The sequence below is a fragment of the Dermochelys coriacea genome, chromosome 6, assembly GCF_009764565.3.
Source record: "Dermochelys coriacea isolate rDerCor1 chromosome 6, rDerCor1.pri.v4, whole genome shotgun sequence".
In the NCBI taxonomy this organism is placed as follows: domain Eukaryota; kingdom Metazoa; phylum Chordata; order Testudines; family Dermochelyidae; genus Dermochelys; species Dermochelys coriacea.
The window spans coordinates 59,811,466-59,826,061 of record NC_050073.1 but is presented as its reverse complement, the minus strand read 5'-3'; positions in this window follow the sequence as shown (position 1 = coordinate 59,826,061).

The following is a 14,596-nucleotide window of genomic DNA, read 5'->3' as shown; positions in this document are numbered from 1 at the left end:
GAGGAGCACAGATCGTGTCTTTATTAGTACTTTAATTACTTTTAAAAGGTATCAGGGTGCTGCATGCTTTAATGATATTCTATCAAGAGACTATAGGTACATTTCTGAAACAGACAACCCTAATCCACATTTTCTTGTGGGATCAGCCCTCAACTGATTACCTCCCCACCCTTTTTAAAAATCATGATGAAGCTGAGGACAGAATACACCTCAGACTGATATACTAGATTAAGATGATCTTGGTAGAAAACGAAAGCATTTTGACAACAGCCTGTAGCACTTCCATCACTGTCAGAATGGATTATCCCTTATTGGTGTGGAAAGGTTACATGACAATCTCTCTCTGTGAGGAGCAGGAGAATTGGGCATGGCAATCGATGCTTCTTATGCTATTCAGAAAAGAGTCACGGTGAGACAGTTCCATCTGTCTTTGGTACAGGCAGAGCACAAGGCCCCAGCTGTTGTCCACAGCTCTAGGTTACTGCTGCTCAGCTGATTAAGCCTCTGAACATTTTAATGCTATATTTGACACTACAGTGAGAGCAGCTGCCTATTCACTACCCAAAATGGGGGAAGGTTGGTTTGTTCTTTCGATCCAACTTCTGTCTAAATACGGACACTGCAGAAATAGTGCTCAAAGGACTGTTCTGGCTCTCTACATGGCAAGTGGGAATTCATGGGAGGAATTCCATCAGGATAAGAAATGGAGGCAGTAGTTGGTTGGATTTTTGAGGAGGGAAAGGTGCAAACTCTTTCCTACCCCAATACCATTGGGGGTGGAGAGCGGGGGACCTGCAGGCAAAAAGTGACCTTGCCTTACTCACTTAAGAGCCACGAATACCTTTGAAAGATACAAGAGAACCAAGACATTGCCTCAGGTGCCATTCCCATGTCCTCCCCATTTTTCTCAGTACTGCCTTTCATATTCCCCTCAACTCTGAGGAAGTGTTTGGGGAGACTTAGGTTTAATGACTAGTAACTTACTTGTGGCACAACCCTGACACTTCCCCTTTCTGATTTGTTTTCCTCCTGAGCACAGGGGGGAGTGAGTCGTGTCTGAATTCTCTTTTTATTGCAGATTATGGGGACAGAGTGAATATGCAGAGAGGCAGCCTTAGATGGGAAGTCTAGAGAGAATTAAGCTACATGCAATCAGATCAAGGATATATTTTCTACATTCCTAGTGAATTAAAGACACCCGTGTTTTACAGGAGGTCAGATTAGATGATTACAATGGTCCCTTCTGGCCTTTGAATCTGTGAATCAATCTGGCAAACCCTCCATTCCCAGTCCATCCTTGTGGGTTACACGTGGTGTGGGAACATCTTTTCAGGTCTCCTCTGTACATAAAACAACAGTGTTCTTGGATGGGGGTTTTTACTCACATTACTAATATTTACTTCCAGTCTCACCTCCAGTGTCATCAGATTCTTTGGCTGGCAATTTGTTTAACTTCATGGCAAAAGCCACATGAGGAGTTAAGTTCTAAGATGTAAAAAACAAGAGGGTTAGCGGTTATTTTTGAGTGCATTTCTTATGGAAGGGCAGGTTTTTGGAAAGTTAGTAGATTACCTTTTGAAAAATTCCATCCACAGGCTTTAAAGAAGTGTTTAACTTGTGAAATAAAGTTTTGCACAGAAACACAGCGAAGGTGTGGAGAGTAAATGAAGGGACACATGCCCAGGGCAGTCACCCACTGGTGGTATTGGTCAACTGCACAGCAGTTACATACGACCTTCCAGTGAAATAAGATACCCCTCGTGGCTACTTTTTAGAGCAATAAAACCCAGGCCCGGTATATGTAATTAAAGCAGCGCTTGGAGGAGAGCTGTGTGTCAGATGTTCTTGGAGGGTAAGTGAAGGGTGCAGTAGCAAGACATGCACCTACCAAGTCAAAATCTGGAGAAGAGAGAAAAATCTGATTTTTCCATCACATTACTCCTTTGGGGTTTACTTTCCCACCCACCCCAGCAAAGCAGGCCAGAGGTCCAATCTGTGCACCCTACAGATTGCAGGGGCTCTGGAGGAAAAGCTCCACTCCTCCTGCTCCTTCGGTGGCTGCAAAGGGGGATCTCTGGGGGGGGGAAGGAAGTGACCCTTTGCATAGGCAAGGGACAATGCACATCCCCACTGGCCCCTTACTGCCCATCCTCTCCCTCCCTGCAGAGAACCCAGAGATCTCAAGGAGAGAGGAATGCTACTCTGGAAATGGTTACCAGCCTTATCATGAAGGAAGGGCTGTAATTCCCATATGATGCACATTCTGTTGTATGCTGTGTGGTATCTTCACATCACCTGTATGCAGAGCTAAGAGAATAATTGATTTTTCAGTTGGATGACTGCCCTGGAAAAAAGATTTTCATTTCCAGGTGAAATGATTTTTGTTTTGATTTGGGGGAGGTTACCTTTAAAAATAAAAAAAACAAATCTAGCTAAATTTCAAAACAAAATGTCAAAACAATTATCAATTATCAAATTGACAATTATCAAAACAAAACATTTTCATAATTTCTGCTTCATGTTCTTCAGCCAAAACTATTCATTCACTTCAACCGGAATTTGCAAATAGTTATGGTCAATCCAAAATAGCATTTTTTTTGGCAAATAAACTATTTGTCCAGAAATAAGGTCACCTAGTTCTACTTGTATATGGCCTCTATGGTCAGTCTTCTCTCATGATGCCATCTAGTGGCACAGTAAGGAAACAATTTACTATGCTAATCAGTACTTAGGGTCAAGTAAGGATGTTGCTGGAGTCAAGATACCGGCTTCCCTTTTTCATGTATGTTTTGCCACTGATGCCACATGTATTATTTTGCAGTTCTCTCAGCTGGTACAGTGACACTGTCACTTTCTGTTTACAATCACTATTCCTTGTGCCAATCAATGAGCAGCAGGAAAGGTGCATTTGGGAAGGAAAAGGGTTAAATCCCACAAACCATAATTTCTTTAAAAACCCCTCCATTTTAAGAAATGATTTCTAGCTATGCAAATTTCTGTAAAGTCCCAGTGGGGACATGTTGTCATATTAATGTCCTGTTAGTATACCTAAAACCTTTATACGCATCTTTATTTAAACTGAATTGCTAATAAATAACTCAAAATAGAAGTTAAATGTTGGGCATAAGCTATTCTGCAGCATGTCTGGAAGGCGCGTTAGAACATTGTTCCTCATTCCTTTGTAAAACTGAGCTTGTGTTGGGCCTCATCCCCTAGAAATCAGGGGGCTCCCAGCCATAGACTTTGCAGTGCCCTAAAACTGGCCCAGAAAATCAGACTTTGTCCAGGATAATGAGCATAAAGGATCCATAGCCTCTAATGAGCAAGAGGCAGCAGCATCTCTTCCTCCTCTTCTACTCCTTTCAGCCCTCTGAACTACAGAGCATTAGGTCAGTGCCAAGGAGGAAGGAAAGCAGTGTAATAATCTTGCTAAATTCAGCTAGTGCAAAGCAGAACCAAACAGGAGTGCAGTAATACAGGACAGAGGTAAATGGGGATTAGCTAAATACTGCTTCCTCTGAAGCATGAGCCAATGGCCACCATCAGAGACAGGGCCCCCAACTGGGTAGGCCCATAGTTCCAGGCTGGCAGATTCTAGGAGAAAAAGATAGTGTCTGAGCCAGTACACTAATGAGGAAGGGAGGGAAAAACTGGCTGGGTACTTGTATATGCTTCCCTCAGCCTCTTGCCCTCCACTGTATAGGAGTGAGTAGGACTAAGAAAAAAGATTGAAGTTTTATTAGAACCCTAGCCCACTGCCTGTCAATCAATAATTTCCATCTATCTTCCCAACATGCAAAATGAGATTTCCCTCACAGACCATCAGACTATCCACAGCTGAAAGTCAAATGAGAATCCTGCATGGGGAGGAGTTTTTAATTTTTAAATTGGAAGTGATTACCATCAGCTGAATTTAAAAAAAAACAAAGATGACTTAAGAGCAAAACTCCTTTGTTTGAGACTTAAAGTCTATGCCCTGTTGTATTTAGCACCCCCGTATTGCCCGTGTAGCCTCTTCCCTGTCGTCTCACTGGTGCTTGCTATTGCTAATTGGAGCAACTTTGCCCCCCTCGTGCATGGGCTGGTCCTGGATTCTTTCCCTGATGCCACCATTCAAAGTGACTCCTCACTGTGCCAGACACACAGGCGTGCTGTCTTGTAAGAAAAAACAATAATACTGCAGCTAGCAAGCCCAGTACCCAGGGGACAACAAAGTAAATAAAACAAAGCTCAGTAAAGGACTCACATACCCAAAATAACAGCATAACAAAGGAGGGGCAGAGGCTTTATGGAACAGGAAAGTAGGATCTGGGGAAGGAAAGTAGGGTTGCCAACTTTCTAATTCCAGAAAACCAAACTCCTTTGCCCCGCCCACTGCCCTGCCCCTTCCTTAGGCCCCACCCCTGCTCACTCCATTTCCCCTCCCTCTGTCACTTGGGGTCATCCTAGCTGCAGGAGCCTTCCAGTGCCTGTGGCCCCTCGCCAAGGGGGCTGCAGCACTGCTGTGCCTGGCATGAAGGTTGGGCCCCATAGTGAAGGGCCAGAGGCTGGCCACCTGGCACTGAGGGGGCTCTGCTCTGCCTGGGCCCCGGGCTGCTGGCTGAGTTTTATTGTCTGATTTTATTGCCTTTTTATTTTCTCTTTCTAATTATGATGGTGCCCAGGAGGATCCACTCTTCCAGGGGCTGCCTAAATCACCCAGCTGGGAAGGGAGGAGGGTGGGCTGGTGGGGAAAAGATGGTAGGGGTGGAGGAGAGAGGATGGGGAGGGAAAGAGGTCAAGGATGAGACAGGGTGGGGGTGAGAGGGGGCAGTGAAGGAGAGGAGGTACGGGGAGTGGATGGGGATACAGAGGGAGGCAGAAGGCTACAGGTGCATAAGGATGTGGGGGGCACAAGTGTCTATAGGGACATAATGGGAGTGCAGCAGTGTATAGAGGTGAATGGGGTGCAGTTGGGTGGGGTGGGGGGTGAGAGACATGGGGTGGTGGCTCTGGGAGGTGGAGAGGATGGGTGGGAGAGCGCTGTAGGGGTACAGGGCTGGGATGGGTAGGTGTGGTGGGCAGGGCAGGATGGGACGGTGGAGAGATGCAGTGAGGGGGACAGGTGCAAGGGGTTGGGATGGTGGAGGGATGCAGTGAGGGGGATGGAGGTGCGGGGGGTTGGGACGGTGGAGGGATGCAGTGAGGTGAGTGCAGGGCTGGGGGGGAGGAATTGCCCAGAGCCCGGGGCTGCTGGGGCCAGCGGCAGACGCAGGAGGACTGTCCCGGACCGGGGGGGCGGTGCTGCAGGGGGAGGAGGTGGTGCTAGGGGGCTGCTTCCTGGCACCTTCCCAAAGCAGATGGTTGGTTGAGTATCCTGAGACGGTGTGCTGCAATGCTGTGGAGGTAGCCAGCTTAACCAGAAGTCCCGTAACTTTTTCTTCAGTGCTGGCTGGGGGTAGGGTCCTCTCCTCTCCCAACTGCAGCTGGATTTGCTGCCGTCCTGGTCTGGAATCCTCCGGGGGTTTTGGCTGGCTCTCAGTTGGCAGCCAGTGTAGGGTCAGAGCTCTCACTCTACATGCTGGTCGCTGCAGTGCCTTGATCCATGCGGCTAACCTCAGAGCAGTACAAGAACTCCCTATGAGGAGAGTGGAAATTTAGCAGAGACTCCCATGTGCATGCTGTGTCTGCCAGTGTCCAAATTCTCTTTCTCCTTTATGTAAAGTCAGGCTGTCCATTGCTGGGTACTGTGCAGCCCTGGCTTGTCTCTGGTACAATAAGACTGCTCACCCAGACCACCCCCAGCCAAAACCTCCCTATTGGCCCCAAAAGTTCTAGTTCCTCTGTGCCCACTGTAATTCCAAGCAGGCTGGGAATAGGATGAGAGGACTTCAGTAGCCATCTTAGTTGTAGGCCTTCATGTAGCACCCCCTAGAGGCTCAGTCTACAGCACCAGGAATGGGAAAAGCCTTAGGGTTGGTTTTCAATGCTGCAGCAAGGTTTTATGTGGGGTTTTGTGCCACTGATTACTGTATTAGCTTTACAAGTGTTGCAACAAACACAGGAGACCTCAGCTTCTCTCTCAGACGTTCCCAAAGGAAAGGGAAGTAACACCAAGACTTGGGGTGGGTTGAAGGGGGGGTGAGTTGGGTGAGTTAAGGGTGGGAGGGATAGCTCAGTGGTTTGAGCATTGGCCTGCTAAACCCAGGGTTGTGAGTTCAATCCTTGAGGGGGCCATTAGGGATCTAGGACAAAAATTGGGAATTGGCCCTGCTTTGAGTAGGGGTTGGACTAGCTTGACCTCCTGAGGTCCCTTCCAACCCTGATATTCTATGAAATAGGGAGGTTGCTATTGTGGGGAAACTAGATCAAAGAAGTGGAGTTTACTTTTTATTCTGAAGGTCTTGAGGTTCATGGTCCTAGTCAGATCCAGGATATTGTTTCACAGCTTTGGGTCAGATGCTGAGAACAGCCTCTCATGGGCTCACTAGTCTCCTAGTGGTGGCTGTCAACTAGAGCCACATTAGACAAAACCCTTGGTTAGGTTTATTTTAAAGCTTATGGATATAGGACTATGGATATAGGCTTTCTTATGACCCCCTCCGCATAACTAGTTTGAGGAGAGAGATGCAGTCTACTTACTTTTGCAGTATTGAGAACCCCAAGAGATCAACAATAAAAAATCATGTTGTTTGCACCAGGAGATGATAGTGTGTGTTTTTGGCCTGCCTTTTAATTTTCAAATTCCCCCTGCACCCCCAGAGTGCAACTACTCTCTCAATGTAAATGGTCACCTACTCTCCCAAATGTAAAGAGGAAGGTGATTTTGGCCCCCATTGCAGGAGTTCTCACCCCCCACATCTGCCCATCACCTGTCCCATAAACAATCCTGTCCACCCAGTCCTCCCATCAGTTCCAACCCCACCCAACCTCAGCCCATCCACCCTCCATTAATTCAGCCTCCCCCCACCTCACCTTTTTTCCACCTGGGGTTCTTTAGCCCCAGGCCTGCGGAGGCCACAGCAGGATCCCCTTTCCCCCTTCCCAGAGAAGATGGGCAGCTCCAGGGGCTGATCACACCCCTTTGCCTCTTTCCAGGGCAAGTGCTGCAGCAGGGAGGAACAGAGCCACCATCCCGTGTTTCTAAGGGTATGTCTACACTATTCGCCAGATCGGTGGGCAGCGATCAATCCAGCGGGGGTCAATTTATCACATCTAGTCTAGTCCCCCGAGCACTTTCCCGTCGACTCCTGTACTCCACCGCCACGAGAGGCGCAGGTGGAGTCGATGGGGGAGTGGCGGAAGTTGACTCACCGCAGTGGGGACACCACAGTAAGTCGATCTAAGTACGTTGACTTCAGCTATGTTATTCACGTAGCTGAAGTTGAGTAACTTAGATCACCCCACCCCCGTCCAGCGTAGACCAGGGCTAAGCTGCTGGACTCTTTGCTCCCTCATCCCCTCCTGTGAGAACAGCAAGCGCAGGGGAGAGACTTGACCAGCTTCCTGCAGGGCCAGACTTTGGGAGGGAGCTGTGGCTTCTTGTGTGATCCCGGGACAAGGTCCAGCAACCTCTGAAATGCCAGTCACTTGCGAAAGTTTTGAGAGGATTAAAATAAGCACCACCACCCCACCCATCCTTCATTGCTGGCTCTGGTTTGACTGCATTGGAAACTGTCCTGTGCATAGTTATTTGTCTTTTTCTTTGGTGAATAAACTTTGGTCATTAATGCATTTTACTTACACTTTCCCTGACTCAGCATTTAGCAAGCCTGCCTCTTGCCTGGCCAAGAAGAGGGTGACTGGAGAACAATATAGCTTCCTCAAAGTTCAAAAAGGAACATGGACATTTTAGCTTAACCACTCTCCCTTTCCTGAGGGCTGTAGTTCCAAAAAGGTGTTCTAGAAATAGACAAAATGAGAGTGAGGTCTTTAAAGACACTCCACAACTGACCCCTAAAGAAAGACATCCAGATGATGACAATTTAAACCAGACTCTTGGAATGGGGAATTAAAATAAGGCACGAATCTCAACTCTGACTTGTGTGAAAGCATCTAATTTCCATGTATGGGGTTCCATGAGGCTGGTGAAGGAGGTTGGGAGTTCATATAGATAAACTCCATGAATGGGCCTTTACTCATCCTGCCTTTGCCTCTCCCACACAGAGAAGGGGCTAAGGTCACAGACTGGAGACAGATGAATTTAGGACTTGCTATACCAGCTCATAGGAGGGGGTCCATCTAGTCTAGTAGAGAGGACAGATGGTCCTGTGGGTAGGCTGCTTGCCTAGGAGTTGGGAGACCTTGGTTCAATTCCCTGCTCTACCACAGATTTACTAGCCGTTATTCTCTGTGCCTCAGTTCCCCTCTGTAAAAGGGAGAATAACAGCATTTCCCTAACTCCCAGGGTTATTGTGACAATGAATAAATTAAAGATTATAAGATGCTCAAATACTGGTGATGGGGCTATATAAATAGCCAAGATAGATAGTATCCCATCACCAACAGTAGTTAATACTAGTTGCTTAAGAGGAATGTGCTAGAAACTTGCAGTAGATATGAAATAATTAGCTAACACAGGTGGGAGGGGCACATGAAGTCCAGAATTTATAGCCTGGTTCACACACCATAATTAAACATGGAATCACATCCTCTCCTCCAAAATGTGTTTGACGCTGCTAATGCAATGTAACTGCATGTGTTCTCATTATCCACAAAATTAAAGGCAACACATTTAAAACCAATAAAAGGTAATATTTTTTAAAAACACACCATGAATAATTACCCTGAAAGAGGGAAAAGCAAGGTGGTATAACAATTCAGGTGAGTTAAAGATCCAATATCTTATATCACAGGACAGAACATTTTGGCAGCTGCAATGCTTACAAGACAAGTACAATTTTCAAAGTCCTGTTTCTGGATCAGTGATCTGAAAGGAAATAAAAAAATTCCTTGGTTATATAAATTTCTCCAAGGGTAAGAAGTTCAGATTGGGCTCATTCTTGTCTCAGATCATTCCACAAGATCCTGATACACAGGAGAAAACACAACACCCTGAGGTCAGCTCAGTGGTTACAAGCCAGTATTCTGATATAGACAGCAGCTCAAATGCTAGATTAGCTGGGAGAAAAAAGCGAGGATGGCCAGGTTGTACTGTTGACAGCAGGGAAGCTTTTGTGCTATGTGAGAAGTACTAAAGAACCTGACTATATCACAATCCAGGGCATGCTACAACAGATTATATTACCTAATCTGAACAAGTCCTCAAAATGCTATGGACAGTGAGAGACTTTTCAGCATTACCCAAAGTGTCCAGGATGAATCACTACCACCTGCTTACAGTGTGAATGCCTTGTCTGAGCCCACCAAGGGAAACCCTCCCCAACTATCGACTGCAAGCAATACAAGCGCTCTGCTCTGGACAGGGGTCCTGGAACAATTTTTATAGTGGGTGTGCTGAGAGCCATTGAACCAAACTACAAACCCTATAAATGATGGAAACCACTTCAAGCCAGGGGGTGCGGCAGCACCCCTAGTTCCAGCACCTATGGCTCCGAGCTCTGCGAGCCCTTCTTTCTCTCTGCGGGCTAGCAATTTACCCACCCCCCTTTGTTACCCTCAGGTGCCAGTCCTTTATCTTCTGGTTACCCACAATGTACGCTGATCCACTGCCTCTGTAGAAACGGTGCACCCAAGTTCATTGGTTTCACCTCAGTTCAACACCTTAACATGAAGCTCTTAGACAGATTTATAGTAAAACCAAATTGAAGTTTATTTAACAGAGCTTGAGATAAAGATTTAAATCAAAGCACATATTAGGGTTTGGAAACATACAGTTACAGGTAAAAGAAAACTTAAAAGGCAAAGTTTAATGAGCTCTCAAAACTGGATACTCTCATAAAGAACCAACCTTCCACACAAACTTCCTCATGGCTGGACTTTACAAAAACTAGACAAGCCATTTACAAAACACACTTTGATTCTCTACAAAAGAAAAAGGACACTAAGCTATCTAAACTACTATATGCCACAAGGGGCCACAACAATGGTTCCCGTAACCCACCCAGCAATATTGTTAATCTATCCAACTATACTCTTAGCCCAGCGGAAGAATCTGTCCTATCTCGGGGCCTCTCCTTTTGCCCCTCCACCCCCACGAACATGATACAGTTCTGTGGTGACCTAGAATCCTATTTTCGACGTCTCAGACTCAAGGAATATTTCCAACACACCTCTGACCAACATATTAACCCACAGAGACCTTCCTGCCAACACTACAAAAAGAAGGATTCTAGGTGGACTCCTCCTGAAGGTCGAAACAGCAGCCTGGATTTCTACATAGACTGCTTCCGCCGACGTGCACGAGCTGAAATTGTGGAAAACCAGCATCGCTTACCCCATAACCTCAGCCATGCAGAACACAGTGCCATCCACAGCCTCAGAAACAACTCTGACATCATAATCAAAAAGGCTGACAAAGGAGGTGCTGTCGTCATCATGAATAGGTCAGAGTATGAACAAGAGGCTACTAGGCAGCTCTCCAACACCACTTTCTACAAGCCATTACCCTCTGATCCCACTGAGAGTTACCAAAAGAAACTACAGCATTTGCTCAAGAAACTCCCTGAAAAAGCACAAGAACAAATCCGCACAGACACACCCCTGGAGCCAGGACCTGGGGTATTCTATCTGCTACCCAAGATCCATAAACCTGGAAATCCTGGACGCCCCATCATCTCAGGCATTGGCACCCTGACAGCAGGATTGTCTGGCTATGCAGACTCCCTCCTCAGGCCCTTCGTTACCAGCACTCCCAGCTATCTTCGAGACACCACCGATTTCCTGAGGAAACTACAGTCCATTGGTGATCTTCCTAAAAACACCATCCTAGCCACTATGGATGTAGAAGCCCTCTACACCAACATTCCACACAAAGATGGACTACAAGCCGTCAGGAACAGTATCCCCGATACTGTCACGGCTAACCTGGTGGCAGAACTTTGTGACTTTGTCCTGACCCATAACTATTTCACATTTGGTGACAATGTATACCTTCAAATCAGCGGCACTGCGATGGGTACCCGCATGGCCCCACAGTATGCCAACATTTTTATGGCTGACTTAGAACAACGCTTCCTCAGCTCTCGTCCCCTAATGCCCCTACTCTACTTGCGCTACATTGATGACATCTTCATCATCTGGACCCATGGAAAAGAAGCTCTTGAGGAATTCCACCATGATTTCAACAATTTCCATCCCACCATCAACCTCAGCCTGGACCAGTCCACACAAGAGATCCACTTCCTGGACACTACGGTGCTAATAAGCGATGGTCACATAAACACCACCCTATATCGGAAACCTACTGACCGCTATTCCTACCTACATACCTCTAGCTTTCATCCAGATCATACCACTCGATCCATTGTCTACAGCCAAGCGCTACGATATAACCGCATTTGCTCCAACCCCTCAGACAGAGACAAACACCTACAAGATCTCTATCATGCATTCCTACAACTACAGTACCCACCTGCTGAAGTGAAGAAACAGATTGACAGAGCCAGAAGAGTACCCAGAAGTCACCTACTACAGGACAGGCCCAACAAAGAAAACAACAGAACGCCACTAGCCATCACCTTCAGCCCCCAACTAAAACCCCTTCAACGCATCATCAAGGATCTACAACCTATCCTGAAGGACGAGCCATCGCTCTCTCAGATCTTGGGAGACAGACCAGTCCTTGCTTACAGACAGCCCCCCAATCTGAAGCAAATACTCACCAGCAACCACACACCACACAACAGAACCACTAACCCAGGAACCTATCCTTGCAACAAAGCCCGTTGCCAACTCTGTCCACATATCTATTCAGGGGATACCATCATAGGGCCTAATCACATCAGCCACACTATCAGAGGCTCGTTCACCTGCGCATCTACCAATGTGATATATGCCATCATGTGCCAGCAATGCCCCTCTGCCATGTACATTGGCCAAACTGGACAGTCTCTACGTAAAAGAATGAATGGACACAAATCAGACGTCAAGAATTATAACATTCAAAAACCAGTTGGAGAACACTTCAATCTCTCTGGTCACTCGATCACAGACCTAAGAGTGGCTATACTTCAACAAAAAAGCTTCAAAAACAGACTCCAACGAGAGACTGCTGAATTGGAATTAATTTGCAAACTGGATACAATTAACTTAGGCTTGAATAGAGACTGGGAATGGATGAGTCATTACACAAAGTAAAACTATTTCCCCATGGTATTTCTCCCTCCCACCCCACCCCCCACTGTTCCTCTGATATTCTTGTTAACTGCTGGAATTAGCCTACCTGCTTGTCACCATGAAAGGTTTTCCTCCTTCCCCCCCCTGCTGTTGGTGATGGCTTATCTTAAGTGATCACTCTCCTTACAGTGTGTATGATAAACCCATTGTTTCATGTTCTCTGTGTGTGTGTATATAAATCTCTCCTCTGTTTTTTCCACCAAATGCATCCGATGAAGTGAGCTGTAGCTCACGAAAGCTTATGCTCAAATAAATTTGTTAGTCTCTAAGGTGCCACAAGTACTCCTTTTCTTTTTAAAAGGCAAAGTATCACCTATACTTATTAACAAGTTACTTTCTTGTCCTCTCACCGAAAGATCAGTCCTTGCAGTAGTGGTCGTCTAGTCCAAGAGCTGGGATTCACCTTTCATGAGACATCGCTGCTGGAAGAGTTCCTCCTCCATAATGAATAAAACCTTGTGCCCTTTCCTCTTCTCTTACACAGTTGCTTCTCTTACACAGTTGCAGACTATTGTTTCTTACCTCAGAGGGGCCCCTATTCAGACATTATTATTTATTATTATTACTACCTTTCTTCTTCTTCTTTTCTTCTTCTTCTTCTTCTTCTTCCCTCAAGCCTTCACCTGGCTCAGACAGTAAACACAGACTGTCTCCTCAGATGTCCATTGTTCTCAGCATTGACTGAGAGAGGCCTCACCTCAGGTGACAAGTCTGACTTTCAACAGCTTTGAAATCCAATAGTCTACATATTTCTTAAACTACTTCCTGTACAAACCACTTGCAATAAACCTAAGAGTCAGCTAGTTCTTAGCTTTCAGCAGAGACCGCATATGATCCCCTTTGGCAAAATACTGAGAAGATGGCTGGACACAGGGGTAATAATATAAATGTCTGGGCACATCTATGTCACAGAAGGCCAAGGCCATATCCTGGGCTGTCACTATGGACAGGAGGTTGGTTATTGCAATTAGATCTATGAAAGGGGATGGAGACTGTCAAGGTTCCTTCCCCACTCTGAACTCTAGGGTACAGATGTGGGGACCTGCATGAAAAACCCCCTAAGCTTATTTTTACCAGCTTAGGTTAAAACTTCCCCAAAGTACAAACTATTTTACTTTTTGCCCTTGGACTTCATTGCTGCCACCACCAAGCATCTAACAAATATATAACAGGGAAAGAGCCCACTTGGAAACATCTTTCCCCCCCAAAATCCTCCCAAACCCTACACCCCCTTTCCTGGGGAAGGCTTGATAAAAATCCTCACCAATTTGCATAGGTGAACACAGACCCAAACCCTTGGATCTTAAGAACAATGAAAAAGCAATCAGGTTCTTAAAAGAAGAATTTTAACTGAAGAAAAAGTAAAAGAATCACCTCTGTAAAATAAGGATTGTAAATACCTTACAGGGTAATCAGATTCAAAACATAGAGAACCCCTCTAGGCAAAACCTTAAGTTACAAAAAGACACAAAAGCAGGAATATACATTCCGTTCAGCACAACTTATTTTATCAGCCATTTAAACAAAACAGAATCTAACGCATAGCTAACTAGATTGCTTATAAACCCTTTACAGGAGATCTGACCTGCATTCCTGCTCTGGTCCCGGCAAAAAAACAAAAAACAAAACAAAAACCACACACAGACAGAGAGAACCTTTGTTTCTCCCCCCCCCCCCAGCTTTGAAAGCATCTGGTCTCCTCATTAGTCATTTTGGTCAAGTGCCAGTGAGGTTATCCTAGTTTCTTAACCCTTTACAGGTGAAAGGGTTTTTCCTCTGGCCAGGAGGGATTTTAAAGGCGTTTACCCTTCCCTTTATTTTTATGACAGAGACATAACCCATGGGATCTAGCACTTCCCGCTCAGCTTTTGTGGAGATCTTAATCTTTGTGGATTGGGATAGGGGAGGCACAAAATGGGGTTTATAATGGCAAAGGTCTCTTATCAGCAGTCCTTTAATAAATTGCATTTATTATATACCTTTGACTGCCTTCCCCCTACTACTCCATCTCCCCAGGGATTACTGACATTCCATACCTCTATAATTGCAATTTATTGTAAACAGCCTGCTCCAGAAATATTTCCTTCTTTCCCTCAAATGTGGAATTTCTTCCCAAAATTACGAGTCTGAGTTGTGGGATGAACAACATTAATTTCTAGACCAATGAGTGGTTTACAATTGACTATCACATGACCCATCAGCATACAGCCTCTAGCTCTAGAATGCTGGAGCTATTGTTCTAAGTCTCCCACAGTTGATCTCATGGTACTAAGGAAGCTTTACTTTACTATCATCGTGTCTGAGCACCTCACCATCATTA